Below are 14,586 nucleotides of genomic sequence, written 5' to 3' on the forward strand. Positions count from 1 at the left end.
GTGCTGGTGAAGCTCATCGCTACAAGTGCCTACGGAAGCCCGCTAAACAGCTGTCAAGACATGCAAATGAGGCCGCTCTGCCTTCTCCCATAATCCCCTGCAGTAGGCCGTCCTTTGGCTTGTCTGTATTTGCATAACCCGAACGTATCTCGGGTAACATGTACTGGCATTTTTGTCTAGGTAAACCTTTTCTGGTGGTATTTGGATCTGAAGTATCCTTTTCCTTTGATTGGGTTCCGCACCTTATTTGGCTCTGTTTGTGAATGATATGAAATCAGGAGTCACCGTGAGCTGAGCAGCATCTGTGTGCCGCCGGCAACCTCGTTTAGGGCTGGGGTTCTTTATACTCTGGTTTCTCTTCAGATCGTATAAATCTTTCGCCTTTTACTAAAGATTTCCGTGGAGAGGAACAACCATGAGTTTCAGAGAATTTTTTGATGCCTAGCTGATGCTGGGCTTGCTCACTTGTTGAAAAATAGATTGAGTTGCTCTGTTTTTGGAAGATCTTTGGTCTTGGCCAGTGTTGTTGTTGGTGGTGGTGGTGAGGAACATGACGTAGACGCTGATCGGATTGTCTCGTTTTACCAACGGGTTATGGAGCTGTTTGAAAAGTGGTTGAATTTTCTGGGCTCGGCTCAAAGTTTCTGGTGTATCCAGCCAAAGCTGATCCTGCTCTAATCCTGTAGGGCTTTCCCTTCGGTAGCGAAATGCGTGGCAGCATGTCGGAAGCATTTCCCGCGTTCTTCAGGTTAGCTCTTTTTGGCCTGTCGACCCGTGTGGTTCTATTGGACTGTGTGTAAGGGATCCTTCAAAAGCACAGGGTGACCTTCCATAGCCCAATTCCATTGGCATGCCCGTGGTATGGTGCTGGTGAAGCTCATCGCTACAAGTGCCTACGGAAGCCCGCTAAACAGCTGTAAAGACATGCAAATGAGGCCGCTCTGCCTTCTCCCATAATCCCCTGCAGTAGGCCGTCCTTTGGCTTGTCTGTATTTGCATAACCCGAACGTATCTCGGGTAACATGTACTGGCATTTTTGTCTAGGTAAACCTTTTCTGGTGGTATTTGGATCTGAAGTATCCTTTTCCTTTGATTGGGTTCCGCACCTTATTTGGCTCTGTTTGTGAATGATATGAAATCAGGAGTCACCGTGAGCTGAGCAGCATCTGTGTGCCGCCGGCAACCTCGTTTAGGGCTGGGGTTCTTTATACTCTGGTTTCTCTTCAGATCGTATAAATCTTTCGCCTTTTACTAAAGATTTCCGTGGAGAGGAACAACCATGAGTTTCAGAGAATTTTTTGATGCCTAGCTGATGCTGGGCTTGCTCACTTGTTGAAAAATAGATTGAGTTGCTCTGTTTTTGGAAGATCTTTGGTCTTGGCCAGTGTTGTTGTTGGTGGTGGTGGTGGTGGTGAGGAACATGACGTAGACGCTGATCGGATTGTCTCGTTTTACCAACGGGTTATGGAGCTGTTTGAAAAGTGGTTGAATTTTCTGGGCTCGGCTCAAAGTTTCTGGTGTATCCAGCCAAAGCTGATCCTGCTCTAATCCTGTAGGGCTTTCCCTTCGGTAGCGAAATGCGTCGCAGCATGTCGGAAGCATTTCCCGCGTTCTTCAGGTTAGCTCTTTTTGGCCTGTCGACCCGTGTGGTTCTATTGGACTGTGTGTAAGGGATCCTTCAAAAGCACAGGGTGACCTTCCATAGCCCAATTCCATTGGCATGCCCGTGGTATGGTGCTGGTGAAGCTCATCGCTACAAGTGCCTACGGAAGCCCGCTAAACAGCTGTCAAGACATGCAAATGAGGCCGCTCTGCCTTCTCCCATAATCCCCTGCAGTAGGCCGTCCTTTGGCTTGTCTGTATTTGCATAACCCGAACGTATCTCGGGTAACATGTACTGGCATTTTTGTCTAGGTAAACCTTTTCTGGTGGTATTTGGATCTGAAGTATCCTTTTCCTTTGATTGGGTTCCGCACCTTATTTGGCTCTGTTTGTGAATGATATGAAATCAGGAGTCACCGTGAGCTGAGCAGCATCTGTGTGCCGCCGGCAACCTCGTTTAGGGCTGGGGTTCTTTATACTCTGGTTTCTCTTCAGATCGTATAAATCTTTCGCCTTTTACTAAAGATTTCCGTGGAGAGGAACAACCATGAGTTTCAGAGAATTTTTTGATGCCTAGCTGATGCTGGGCTTGCTCACTTGTTGAAAAATAGATTGAGTTGCTCTGTTTTTGGAAGATCTTTGGTCTTGGCCAATGTTGTTGTTGGTGGTGGTAGTGGTGAGGAACATGACGTAGACGCTGATCGGATTGTCTCGTTTTACCAACGGGTTATGGAGCTGTTTGAAAAGTGGTTGAATTTTCTGGGCTCGGCTCAAAGTTTCTGGTGTATCCAGCCAAAGCTGATCCTGCTCTAATCCTGTAGGGCTTTCCCTTCGGTAGCGAAATGCGTCGCAGCATGTCGGAAGCATTTCCCGCGTTCTTCAGGTTAGCTCTTTTTGGCCTGTCGACCCGTGTGGTTCTATTGGACTGTGTGTAAGGGATCCTTCAAAAGCACAGGGTGACCTTCCATAGCCCAATTCCATTGGCATGCCCGTGGTATGGTGCTGGTGAAGCTCATCGCTACAAGTGCCTACGGAAGCCCGCTAAACAGCTGTCAAGACATTCAAATGAGGCTGCTCTGCCTTCTCCCATAATCCCCTGCAGTAGGCCGTCCTTTGGCTTGTCTGTATTTGCATAACCCGAACGTATCTCGGGTAACATGTACTGGCATTTTTGTCTAGGTAAACCTTTTCTGGTGGTATTTGGATCTGAAGTATCCTTTTCCTTTGATTGGGTTCCGCACCTTATTTGGCTCTGTTTGTGAATGATATGAAATCAGGAGTCACCGTGAGCTGAGCAGCATCTGTGTGCCGCCGGCAACCTCGTTTAGGGCTGGGGTTCTTTATACTCTGGTTTCTCTTCAGATCGTATAAATCTTTCGCCTTTTACTAAAGATTTCCGTGGAGAGGAACAACCATGAGTTTCAGAGAATTTTTTGATGCCTAGCTGATTCTGGGCTTGCTCACTTGTTGAAAAATAGATTGAGTTGCTCTGTTTTTGGAAGATCTTTGGTCTTGGCCAATGTTGTTGGTGGTGGTGGTGAGGAACATGACGTAGACGCTGATCGGATTGTCTCGTTTTACCAACGGGTTATGGAGCTGTTTGAAAAGTGGTTGAATTTTCTGGGCTCGGCTCAAAGTTTCTGGTGTATCCAGCCAAAGCTGATCCTGCTCTAATCCTGTAGGGCTTTCCCTTCGGTAGCGAAATGCGTCGCAGCATGTCGGAAGCATTTCCCGCGTTCTTCAGGTTAGCTCTTTTTGGCCTGTCGACCCGTGTGGTTCTATTGGACTGTGTGTAAGGGATCCTTCAAAAGCACAGGGTGACCTTCCATAGCCCAATTCCATTGGCATGCCCGTGGTATGGTGCTGGTGAAGCTCATCGCTACAAGTGCCTACGGAAGCCCGCTAAACAGCTGTAAAGACATGCAAATGAGGCCGCTCTGCCTTCTCCCATAATCCCCTGCAGTAGGCCGTCCTTTGGCTTGTCTGTATTTGCATAACCCGAACGTATCTCGGGTAACATGTACTGGCATTTTTGTCTAGGTAAACCTTTTCTGGTGGTATTTGGATCTGAAGTATCCTTTTCCTTTGATTGGGTTCCGCACCTTATTTGGCTCTGTTTGTGAATGATATGAAATCAGGAGTCACCGTGAGCTGAGCAGCATCTGTGTGCCGCCGGCAACCTCGTTTAGGGCTGGGGTTCTTTATACTCTGGTTTCTCTTCAGATCGTATAAATCTTTCGCCTTTTACTAAAGATTTCCGTGGAGAGGAACAACCATGAGTTTCAGAGAATTTTTTGATGCCTAGCTGATGCTGGGCTTGCTCACTTGTTGAAAAATAGATTGAGTTGCTCTGTTTTTGGAAGATCTTTGGTCTTGGCCAGTGTTGTTGTTGGTGGTGGTGGTGGTGGTGAGGAACATGACGTAGACGCTGATCGGATTGTCTCGTTTTACCAACGGGTTATGGAGCTGTTTGAAAAGTGGTTGAATTTTCTGGGCTCGGCTCAAAGTTTCTGGTGTATCCAGCCAAAGCTGATCCTGCTCTAATCCTGTAGGGCTTTCCCTTCGGTAGCGAAATGCGTCGCAGCATGTCGGAAGCATTTCCCGCGTTCTTCAGGTTAGCTCTTTTTGGCCTGTCGACCCGTGTGGTTCTATTGGACTGTGTGTAAGGGATCCTTCAAAAGCACAGGGTGACCTTCCATAGCCCAATTCCATTGGCATGCCCGTGGTATGGTGCTGGTGAAGCTCATCGCTACAAGTGCCTACGGAAGCCCGCTAAACAGCTGTAAAGACATGCAAATGAGGCCGCTCTGCCTTCTCCCATAATCCCCTGCAGTAGGCCGTCCTTTGGCTTGTCTGTATTTGCATAACCCGAACGTATCTCGGGTAACATGTACTGGCATTTTTGTCTAGGTAAACCTTTTCTGGTGGTATTTGGATCTGAAGTATCCTTTTCCTTTGATTGGGTTCCGCACCTTATTTGGCTCTGTTTGTGAATGATATGAAATCAGGAGTCACCGTGAGCTGAGCAGCATCTGTGTGCCGCCGGCAACCTCGTTTAGGGCTGGGGTTCTTTATACTCTGGTTTCTCTTCAGATCGTATAAATCTTTCGCCTTTTACTAAAGATTTCCGTGGAGAGGAACAACCATGAGTTTCAGAGAATTTTTTGATGCCTAGCTGATTCTGGGCTTGCTCACTTGTTGAAAAATAGATTGAGTTGCTCTGTTTTTGGAAGATCTTTGGTCTTGGCCAATGTTGTTGTTGGTGGTGGTGGTGAGGAACATGACGTAGACGCTGATCGGATTGTCTCGTTTTACCAATGGGTTATGGAGCTGTTTGAAAAGTGGTTGAATTTTCTGGGCTCGGCTCAAAGTTTCTGGTGTATCCAGCCAAAGCTGATCCTGCTCTAATCCTGTAGGGCTTTCCCTTCGGTAGCGAAATGCGTCGCAGCATGTCGGAAGCATTTCCCGCGTTCTTCAGGTTAGCTCTTTTTGGCCTGTCGACCCGTGTGGTTCTATTGGACTGTGTGTAAGGGATCCTTCAAAAGCACAGGGTGACCTTCCATAGCCCAATTCCATTGGCATGCCCGTGGTATGGTGCTGGTGAAGCTCATCGCTACAAGTGCCTACGGAAGCCCGCTAAACAGCTGTCAAGACATGCAAATGAGGCCGCTCTGCCTTCTCCCATAATCCCCTGCAGTAGGCCGTCCTTTGGCTTGTCTGTATTTGCATAACCCGAACGTATCTCGGGTAACATGTACTGGCATTTTTGTCTAGGTAAACCTTTTCTGGTGGTATTTGGATCTGAAGTATCCTTTTCCTTTGATTGGGTTCCGCACCTTATTTGGCTCTGTTTGTGAATGATATGAAATCAGGAGTCACCGTGAGCTGAGCAGCATCTGTGTGCCGCCGGCAACCTCGTTTAGGGCTGGGGTTCTTTATACTCTGGTTTCTCTTCAGATCGTATAAATCTTTCGCCTTTTACTAAAGATTTCCGTGGAGAGGAACAACCATGAGTTTCAGAGAATTTTTTGATGCCTAGCTGATGCTGGGCTTGCTCACTTGTTGAAAAATAGATTGAGTTGCTCTGTTTTTGGAAGATCTTTGGTCTTGGCCAATGTTGTTGTTGGTGGTGGTGGTGGTGAGGAACATGACGTAGACGCTGATCGGATTGTCTCGTTTTACCAACGGGTTATGGAGCTGTTTGAGAAGTGGTTGAATTTTCTGGGCTCGGCTCAAAGTTTCTGGTGTATCCAGCCAAAGCTGATCCTGCTCTAATCCTGTAGGGCTTTCCCTTCGGTAGTGAAATGCGTCGCAGCATGTCGGAAGCATTTCCCGCGTTCTTCAGGTTAGCTCTTTTTGGCCTGTCGACCCGTGTGGTTCTATTGGACTGTGTGTAAGGGATCCTTCAAAAGCACAGGGTGACCTTCCATAGCCCAATTCCATTGGCATGCCCGTGGTATGGTGCTGGTGAAGCTCATCGCTACAAGTGCCTATGGAAGCCCGCTAAACAGCTGTCAAGACATGCAAATGAGGCCGCTCTGCCTTCTCCCATAATCCCCTGCAGTAGGCCGTCCTTTGGCTTGTCTGTATTTGCATAACCCGAACGTATCTCGGGTAACATGTACTGGCATTTTTGTCTAGGTAAACCTTTTCTGGTGGTATTTGGATCTGAAGTATCCTTTTCCTTTGATTGGGTTCCGCACCTTATTTGGCTCTGTTTGTGAATGATATGAAATCAGGAGTCACCGTGAGCTGAGCAGCATCTGTGTGCCGCCGGCAACCTCGTTTAGGGCTGGGGTTCTTTATACTCTGGTTTCTCTTCAGATCGTATAAATCTTTCGCCTTTTACTAAAGATTTCCGTGGAGAGGAACAACCATGAGTTTCAGAGAATTTTTTGATGCCTAGCTGATTCTGGGCTTGCTCACTTGTTGAAAAATAGATTGAGTTGCTCTGTTTTTGGAAGATCTTTGGTCTTGGCCAATGTTGTTGTTGGTGGTGGTGGTGAGGAACATGACGTAGACGCTGATCGGATTGTCTCGTTTTACCAACGGGTTATGGAGCTGTTTGAAAAGTGGTTGAATTTTCTGGGCTCGGCTCAAAGTTTCTGGTGTATCCAGCCAAAGCTGATCCTGCTCTAATCCTGTAGGGCTTTCCCTTCGGTAGCGAAATGCGTCGCAGCATGTCGGAAGCATTTCCCGCGTTCTTCAGGTTAGCTCTTTTTGGCCTGTCGACCCGTGTGGTTCTATTGGACTGTGTGTAAGGGATCCTTCAAGAGCGCAGGGTGACCTTCCATAGCCCAATTCCATTGGCATGCCCGTGGTATGGTGCTGGTGAAGCTCATCGCTACAAGTGCCTACGGAAGCCCGCTAAACAGCTGTAAAGACATGCAAATGAGGCCGCTCTGCCTTCTCCCATAATCCCCTGCAGTAGGCCGTCCTTTGGCTTGTCTGTATTTGCATAACCCGAACGTATCTCGGGTAACATGTACTGGCATTTTTGTCTAGGTAAACCTTTTCTGGTGGTATTTGGATCTGAAGTATCCTTTTCCTTTGATTGGGTTCCGCACCTTATTTGGCTCTGTTTGTGAATGATATGAAATCAGGAGTCACCGTGAGCTGAGCAGCATCTGTGTGCCGCCGGCAACCTCGTTTAGGGCTGGGGTTCTTTATACTCTGGTTTCTCTTCAGATCGTATAAATCTTTCGCCTTTTACTAAAGATTTCCGTGGAGAGGAACAACCATGAGTTTCAGAGAATTTTTTGATGCCTAGCTGATGCTGGGCTTGCTCACTTGTTGAAAAATAGATTGAGTTGCTCTGTTTTTGGAAGATCTTTGGTCTTGGCCAATGTTGTTGTTGTTGGTGGTGGTGGTGGTGGTGAGGAACATGACGTAGACGCTGATCGGATTGTCTCGTTTTACCAACGGGTTATGGAGCTGTTTGAAAAGTGGTTGAATTTTCTGGGCTCGGCTCAAAGTTTCTGGTGTATCCAGCCAAAGCTGATCCTGCTCTAATCCTGTAGGGCTTTCCCTTCGGTAGCGAAATGCGTGGCAGCATGTCGGAAGCATTTCCCGCGTTCTTCAGGTTAGCTCTTTTTGGCCTGTCGACCCGTGTGGTTCTATTGGACTGTGTGTAAGGGATCCTTCAAGAGCACAGGGTGACCTTCCATAGCCCAATTCCATTGGCATGCCCGTGGTATGGTGCTGGTGAAGCTCATCGCTACAAGTGCCTACGGAAGCCCGCTAAACAGCTGTAAAGACATGCAAATGAGGCCGCTCTGCCTTCTCCCATAATCCCCTGCAGTAGGCCGTCCTTTGGCTTGTCTGTATTTGCATAACCCGAACGTATCTCGGGTAACATGTACTGGCATTTTTGTCTAGGTAAACCTTTTCTGGTGGTATTTGGATCTGAAGTATCCTTTTCCTTTGATTGGGTTCCGCACCTTATTTGGCTCTGTTTGTGAATGATATGAAATCAGGAGTCACCGTGAGCTGAGCAGCATCTGTGTGCCGCCGGCAACCTCGTTTAGGGCTGGGGTTCTTTATACTCTGGTTTCTCTTCAGATCGTATAAATCTTTCGCCTTTTACTAAAGATTTCCGTGGAGAGGAACAACCATGAGTTTCAGAGAATTTTTTGATGCCTAGCTGATGCTGGGCTTGCTCACTTGTTGAAAAATAGATTGAGTTGCTCTGTTTTTGGAAGATCTTTGGTCTTGGCCAATGTTGTTGTTGGTGGTGGTGGTGGTGGTGGTGAGGAACATGACGTAGACGCTGATCGGATTGTCTCGTTTTACCAACGGGTTATGGAGCTGTTTGAAAAGTGGTTGAATTTTCTGGGCTCGGCTCAAAGTTTCTGGTGTATCCAGCCAAAGCTGATCCTGCTCTAATCCTGTAGGGCTTTCCCTTCGGTAGCGAAATGCGTCGCAGCATGTCGGAAGCATTTCCCGCGTTCTTCAGGTTAGCTCTTTTTGGCCTGTCGACCCGTGTGGTTCTATTGGACTGTGTGTAAGGGATCCTTCAAGAGCACAGGGTGACCTTCCATAGCCCAATTCCATTGGCATGCCCGTGGTATGGTGCTGGTGAAGCTCATCGCTACAAGTGCCTACGGAAGCCCGCTAAACAGCTGTAAAGACATGCAAATGAGGCCGCTCTGCCTTCTCCCATAATCCCCTGCAGTAGGCCGTCCTTTGGCTTGTCTGTATTTGCATAACCCGAACGTATCTCGGGTAACATGTACTGGCATTTTTGTCTAGGTAAACCTTTTCTGGTGGTATTTGGATCTGAAGTATCCTTTTCCTTTGATTGGGTTCCGCACCTTATTTGGCTCTGTTTGTGAATGATATGAAATCAGGAGTCACCGTGAGCTGAGCAGCATCTGTGTGCCGCCGGCAACCTCGTTTAGGGCTGGGGTTCTTTATACTCTGGTTTCTCTTCAGATCGTATAAATCTTTCGCCTTTTACTAAAGATTTCCGTGGAGAGGAACAACCATGAGTTTCAGAGAATTTTTTGATGCCTAGCTGATGCTGGGCTTGCTCACTTGTTGAAAAATAGATTGAGTTGCTCTGTTTTTGGAAGATCTTTGGTCTTGGCCAATGTTGTTGTTGGTGGTGGTGGTGGTGGTGGTGAGGAACATGACGTAGACGCTGATCGGATTGTCTCGTTTTACCAACGGGTTATGGAGCTGTTTGAAAAGTGGTTGAATTTTCTGGGCTCGGCTCAAAGTTTCTGGTGTATCCAGCCAAAGCTGATCCTGCTCTAATCCTGTAGGGCTTTCCCTTCGGTAGCGAAATGCGTCGCAGCATGTCGGAAGCTTTTCCCGCGTTCTTCAGGTTAGCTCTTTTTGGCCTGTCGACCCGTGTGGTTCTATTGGACTGTGTGTAAGGGATCCTTCAAGAGCACAGGGTGACCTTCCATAGCCCAATTCCATTGGCATGCCCGTGGTATGGTGCTGGTGAAGCTCATCGCTACAAGTGCCTACGGAAGCCCGCTAAACAGCTGTAAAGACATGCAAATGAGGCCGCTCTGCCTTCTCCCATAATCCCCTGCAGTAGGCCGTCCTTTGGCTTGTCTGTATTTGCATAACCCGAACGTATCTCGGGTAACATGTATTGGCATTTTTGTCTAGGTAAACCTTTTCTGGTGGTATTTGGATCTGAAGTATCCTTTTCCTTTGATTGGGTTCCGCACCTTATTTGGCTCTGTTTGTGAATGATATGAAATCAGGAGTCACCGTGAGCTGAGCAGCATCTGTGTGCCGCCGGCAACCTCGTTTAGGGCTGGGGTTCTTTATACTCTGGTTTCTCTTCAGATCGTATAAATCTTTCGCCTTTTACTAAAGATTTCCGTGGAGAGGAACAACCATGAGTTTCAGAGAATTTTTTGATGCCTAGCTGATGCTGGGCTTGCTCACTTGTTGAAAAATAGATTGAGTTGCTCTGTTTTTGGAAGATCTTTGGTCTTGGCCAATGTTGTTGTTGGTGGTGGTGGTGGTGAGGAACATGACGTAGACGCTGATCGGATTGTCTCGTTTTACCAACGGGTTATGGAGCTGTTTGAAAAGTGGTTGAATTTTCTGGGCTCGGCTCAAAGTTTCTGGTGTATCCAGCCAAAGCTGATCCTGCTCTAATCCTGTAGGGCTTTCCCTTCGGTAGCGAAATGCGTCGCAGCATGTCGGAAGCTTTTCCCGCGTTCTTCAGGTTAGCTCTTTTTGGCCTGTCGACCCGTGTGGTTCTATTGGACTGTGTGTAAGGGATCCTTCAAGAGCGCAGGGTGACCTTCCATAGCCCAATTCCATTGGCATGCCCGTGGTATGGTGCTGGTGAAGCTCATCGCTACAAGTGCCTACGGAAGCCCGCTAAACAGCTGTAAAGACATGCAAATGAGGCCGCTCTGCCTTCTCCCATAATCCCCTGCAGTAGGCCGTCCTTTGGCTTGTCTGTATTTGCATAACCCGAACGTATCTCGGGTAACATGTACTGGCATTTTTGTCTAGGTAAACCTTTTCTGGTGGTATTTGGATCTGAAGTATCCTTTTCCTTTGATTGGGTTCCGCACCTTATTTGGCTCTGTTTGTGAATGATATGAAATCAGGAGTCACCGTGAGCTGAGCAGCATCTGTGTGCCGCCGGCAACCTCGTTTAGGGCTGGGGTTCTTTATACTCTGGTTTCTCTTCAGATCGTATAAATCTTTCGCCTTTTACTAAAGATTTCCGTGGAGAGGAACAACCATGAGTTTCAGAGAATTTTTTGATGCCTAGCTGATGCTGGGCTTGCTCACTTGTTGAAAAATAGATTGAGTTGCTCTGTTTTTGGAAGATCTTTGGTCTTGGCCAATGTTGTTGTTGGTGGTGGTGGTGGTGAGGAACATGACGTAGACGCTGATCGGATTGTCTCGTTTTACCAACGGGTTATGGAGCTGTTTGAAAAGTGGTTGAATTTTCTGGGCTCGGCTCAAAGTTTCTGGTGTATCCAGCCAAAGCTGATCCTGCTCTAATCCTGTAGGGCTTTCCCTTCGGTAGCGAAATGCGTCGCAGCATGTCGGAAGCATTTCCCGCGTTCTTCAGGTTAGCTCTTTTTGGCCTGTCGACCCGTGTGGTTCTATTGGACTGTGTGTAAGGGATCCTTCAAGAGCGCAGGGTGACCTTCCATAGCCCAATTCCATTGGCATGCCCGTGGTATGGTGCTGGTGAAGCTCATCGCTACAAGTGCCTACGGAAGCCCGCTAAACAGCTGTAAAGACATGCAAATGAGGCCGCTCTGCCTTCTCCCATAATCCCCTGCAGTAGGCCGTCCTTTGGCTTGTCTGTATTTGCATAACCCGAACGTATCTCGGGTAACATGTACTGGCATTTTTGTCTAGGTAAACCTTTTCTGGTGGTATTTGGATCTGAAGTATCCTTTTCCTTTGATTGGGTTCCGCACCTTATTTGGCTCTGTTTGTGAATGATATGAAATCAGGAGTCACCGTGAGCTGAGCAGCATCTGTGTGCCGCCGGCAACCTCGTTTAGGGCTGGGGTTCTTTATACTCTGGTTTCTCTTCAGATCGTATAAATCTTTCGCCTTTTACTAAAGATTTCCGTGGAGAGGAACAACCATGAGTTTCAGAGAATTTTTTGATGCCTAGCTGATGCTGGGCTTGCTCACTTGTTGAAAAATAGATTGAGTTGCTCTGTTTTTGGAAGATCTTTGGTCTTGGCCAATGTTGTTGTTGGTGGTGGTGGTGGTGGTGAGGAACATGACGTAGACGCTGATCGGATTGTCTCGTTTTACCAACGGGTTATGGAGCTGTTTGAAAAGTGGTTGAATTTTCTGGGCTCGGCTCAAAGTTTCTGGTGTATCCAGCCAAAGCTGATCCTGCTCTAATCCTGTAGGGCTTTCCCTTCGGTAGCGAAATGCGTCGCAGCATGTCGGAAGCATTTCCCGCGTTCTTCAGGTTAGCTCTTTTTGGCCTGTCGACCCGTGTGGTTCTATTGGACTGTGTGTAAGGGATCCTTCAAGAGCACAGGGTGACCTTCCATAGCCCAATTCCATTGGCATGCCCGTGGTATGGTGCTGGTGAAGCTCATCGCTACAAGTGCCTACGGAAGCCCGCTAAACAGCTGTAAAGACATGCAAATGAGGCCGCTCTGCCTTCTCCCATAATCCCCTGCAGTAGGCCGTCCTTTGGCTTGTCTGTATTTGCATAACCCGAACGTATCTCGGGTAACATGTACTGGCATTTTTGTCTAGGTAAACCTTTTCTGGTGGTATTTGGATCTGAAGTATCCTTTTCCTTTGATTGGGTTCCGCACCTTATTTGGCTCTGTTTGTGAATGATATGAAATCAGGAGTCACCGTGAGCTGAGCAGCATCTGTGTGCCGCCGGCAACCTCGTTTAGGGCTGGGGTTCTTTATACTCTGGTTTCTCTTCAGATCGTATAAATCTTTCGCCTTTTACTAAAGATTTCCGTGGAGAGGAACAACCATGAGTTTCAGAGAATTTTTTGATGCCTAGCTGATGCTGGGCTTGCTCACTTGTTGAAAAATAGATTGAGTTGCTCTGTTTTTGGAAGATCTTTGGTCTTGGCCAATGTTGTTGTTGGTGTTGGTGGTGGTGGTGAGGAACATGACGTAGACGCTGATCGGATTGTCTCGTTTTACCAACGGGTTATGGAGCTGTTTGAAAAGTGGTTGAATTTTCTGGGCTCGGCTCAAAGTTTCTGGTGTATCCAGCCAAAGCTGATCCTGCTCTAATCCTGTAGGGCTTTCCCTTCGGTAGCGAAATGCGTCGCAGCATGTCGGAAGCATTTCCCGCGTTCTTCAGGTTAGCTCTTTTTGGCCTGTCGACCCGTGTGGTTCTATTGGACTGTGTGTAAGGGATCCTTCAAGAGCACAGGGTGACCTTCCATAGCCCAATTCCATTGGCATGCCCGTGGTATGGTGCTGGTGAAGCTCATCGCTACAAGTGCCTACGGAAGCCCGCTAAACAGCTGTAAAGACATGCAAATGAGGCCGCTCTGCCTTCTCCCATAATCCCCTGCAGTAGGCCGTCCTTTGGCTTGTCTGTATTTGCATAACCCGAACGTATCTCGGGTAACATGTACTGGCATTTTTGTCTAGGTAAACCTTTTCTGGTGGTATTTGGATCTGAAGTATCCTTTTCCTTTGATTGGGTTCCGCACCTTATTTGGCTCTGTTTGTGAATGATATGAAATCAGGAGTCACCGTGAGCTGAGCAGCATCTGTGTGCCGCCGGCAACCTCGTTTAGGGCTGGGGTTCTTTATACTCTGGTTTCTCTTCAGATCGTATAAATCTTTCGCCTTTTACTAAAGATTTCCGTGGAGAGGAACAACCATGAGTTTCAGAGAATTTTTTGATGCCTAGCTGATGCTGGGCTTGCTCACTTGTTGAAAAATAGATTGAGTTGCTCTGTTTTAGGAAGATCTTTGGTCTTGGCCAATGTTGTTGTTGGTGGTGGTGGTGGTGGTGGTGGTGAGGAACATGACGTAGACGCTGATCGGATTGTCTCGTTTTACCAACGGGTTATGGAGCTGTTTGAAAAGTGGTTGAATTTTCTGGGCTCGGCTCAAAGTTTCTGGTGTATCCAGCCAAAGCTGATCCTGCTCTAATCCTGTAGGGCTTTCCCTTCGGTAGCGAAATGCGTGGCAGCATGTCGGAAGCATTTCCCGCGTTCTTCAGGTTAGCTCTTTTTGGCCTGTCGACCCGTGTGGTTCTATTGGACTGTGTGTAAGGGATCCTTCAAGAGCACAGGGTGACCTTCCATAGCCCAATTCCATTGGCATGCCCGTGGTATGGTGCTGGTGAAGCTCATCGCTACAAGTGCCTACGGAAGCCCGCTAAACAGCTGTAAAGACATGCAAATGAGGCCGCTCTGCCTTCTCCCATAATCCCCTGCAGTAGGCCGTCCTTTGGCTTGTCTGTATTTGCATAACCCGAACGTATCTCGGGTAACATGTACTGGCATTTTTGTCTAGGTAAACCTTTTCTGGTGGTATTTGGATCTGAAGTATCCTTTTCCTTTGATTGGGTTCCGCACCTTATTTGGCTCTGTTTGTGAATGATATGAAATCAGGAGTCACCGTGAGCTGAGCAGCATCTGTGTGCCGCCGGCAACCTCGTTTAGGGCTGGGGTTCTTTATACTCTGGTTTCTCTTCAGATCGTATAAATCTTTCGCCTTTTACTAAAGATTTCCGTGGAGAGGAACAACCATGAGTTTCAGAGAATTTTTTGATGCCTAGCTGATGCTGGGCTTGCTCACTTGTTGAAAAATAGATTGAGTTGCTCTGTTTTTGGAAGATCTTTGGTCTTGGCCAATGTTGTTGTTGGTGTTGGTGGTGGTGGTGGTGAGGAACATGACGTAGACGCTGATCGGATTGTCTCGTTTTACCAACGGGTTATGGAGCTGTTTGAAAAGTGGTTGAATTTTCTGGGCTCGGCTCAAAGTTTCTGGTGTATCCAGCCAAAGCTGATCCTGCTCTAATCC

The 14,586-nt window shown here is 47.6% G+C and overlaps 1 protein-coding gene and 17 non-coding genes across 18 annotated transcripts in view; all 18 read left to right on the top strand.

Moving 5' to 3' along the window:
• Positions 1-14,586, top strand: part of LOC149432962 (bestrophin-4-like) — an 83,054-nt gene that overhangs the window by 30,213 nt on the left and 38,255 nt on the right. The gene's annotated exons all lie outside the window — the stretch shown is intronic.
• Positions 344-458, top strand: LOC149432974 (U5 spliceosomal RNA). The gene has a single exon (XR_016308903.1). It is a non-coding gene; the product is annotated as a U5 spliceosomal RNA (small nuclear RNA).
• On the top strand, positions 1,208-1,322 carry LOC149432975 (U5 spliceosomal RNA). Its single transcript, XR_016308904.1, has one exon. It is a non-coding gene; the product is annotated as a U5 spliceosomal RNA (small nuclear RNA).
• LOC149432976 (U5 spliceosomal RNA) lies at positions 2,078-2,192 on the top strand. The gene has a single exon (XR_016308905.1). It is a non-coding gene; the product is annotated as a U5 spliceosomal RNA (small nuclear RNA).
• Positions 2,945-3,059, top strand: LOC149432977 (U5 spliceosomal RNA). The gene has a single exon (XR_016308902.1). It is a non-coding gene; the product is annotated as a U5 spliceosomal RNA (small nuclear RNA).
• On the top strand, positions 3,806-3,920 carry LOC149432978 (U5 spliceosomal RNA). The gene has a single exon (XR_016308906.1). It is a non-coding gene; the product is annotated as a U5 spliceosomal RNA (small nuclear RNA).
• Positions 4,676-4,790, top strand: LOC149432979 (U5 spliceosomal RNA). The gene has a single exon (XR_016308913.1). It is a non-coding gene; the product is annotated as a U5 spliceosomal RNA (small nuclear RNA).
• LOC149432980 (U5 spliceosomal RNA) lies at positions 5,540-5,654 on the top strand. Its single transcript, XR_016308907.1, has one exon. It is a non-coding gene; the product is annotated as a U5 spliceosomal RNA (small nuclear RNA).
• Positions 6,407-6,521, top strand: LOC149432981 (U5 spliceosomal RNA). The gene has a single exon (XR_016308925.1). It is a non-coding gene; the product is annotated as a U5 spliceosomal RNA (small nuclear RNA).
• Positions 7,271-7,385, top strand: LOC149432982 (U5 spliceosomal RNA). The gene has a single exon (XR_016308908.1). It is a non-coding gene; the product is annotated as a U5 spliceosomal RNA (small nuclear RNA).
• Positions 8,144-8,258, top strand: LOC149432983 (U5 spliceosomal RNA). Its single transcript, XR_016308909.1, has one exon. It is a non-coding gene; the product is annotated as a U5 spliceosomal RNA (small nuclear RNA).
• Positions 9,017-9,131, top strand: LOC149432984 (U5 spliceosomal RNA). Its single transcript, XR_016308910.1, has one exon. It is a non-coding gene; the product is annotated as a U5 spliceosomal RNA (small nuclear RNA).
• On the top strand, positions 9,890-10,004 carry LOC149432985 (U5 spliceosomal RNA). Its single transcript, XR_016308911.1, has one exon. It is a non-coding gene; the product is annotated as a U5 spliceosomal RNA (small nuclear RNA).
• On the top strand, positions 10,757-10,871 carry LOC149432986 (U5 spliceosomal RNA). Its single transcript, XR_016308912.1, has one exon. It is a non-coding gene; the product is annotated as a U5 spliceosomal RNA (small nuclear RNA).
• On the top strand, positions 11,624-11,738 carry LOC149432987 (U5 spliceosomal RNA). Its single transcript, XR_016308914.1, has one exon. It is a non-coding gene; the product is annotated as a U5 spliceosomal RNA (small nuclear RNA).
• Positions 12,494-12,608, top strand: LOC149432988 (U5 spliceosomal RNA). Its single transcript, XR_016308916.1, has one exon. It is a non-coding gene; the product is annotated as a U5 spliceosomal RNA (small nuclear RNA).
• Positions 13,364-13,478, top strand: LOC149432989 (U5 spliceosomal RNA). The gene has a single exon (XR_016308917.1). It is a non-coding gene; the product is annotated as a U5 spliceosomal RNA (small nuclear RNA).
• On the top strand, positions 14,240-14,354 carry LOC149432990 (U5 spliceosomal RNA). The gene has a single exon (XR_016308918.1). It is a non-coding gene; the product is annotated as a U5 spliceosomal RNA (small nuclear RNA).

The sequence above is a fragment of the Staurois parvus genome, unplaced genomic scaffold (genome assembly GCF_062004578.1).
Source record: "Staurois parvus isolate SC_StPar_1 unplaced genomic scaffold, SC_StPar_1.0 ptg002025l, whole genome shotgun sequence".
NCBI lineage: Eukaryota > Metazoa > Chordata > Amphibia > Anura > Ranidae > Staurois > Staurois parvus.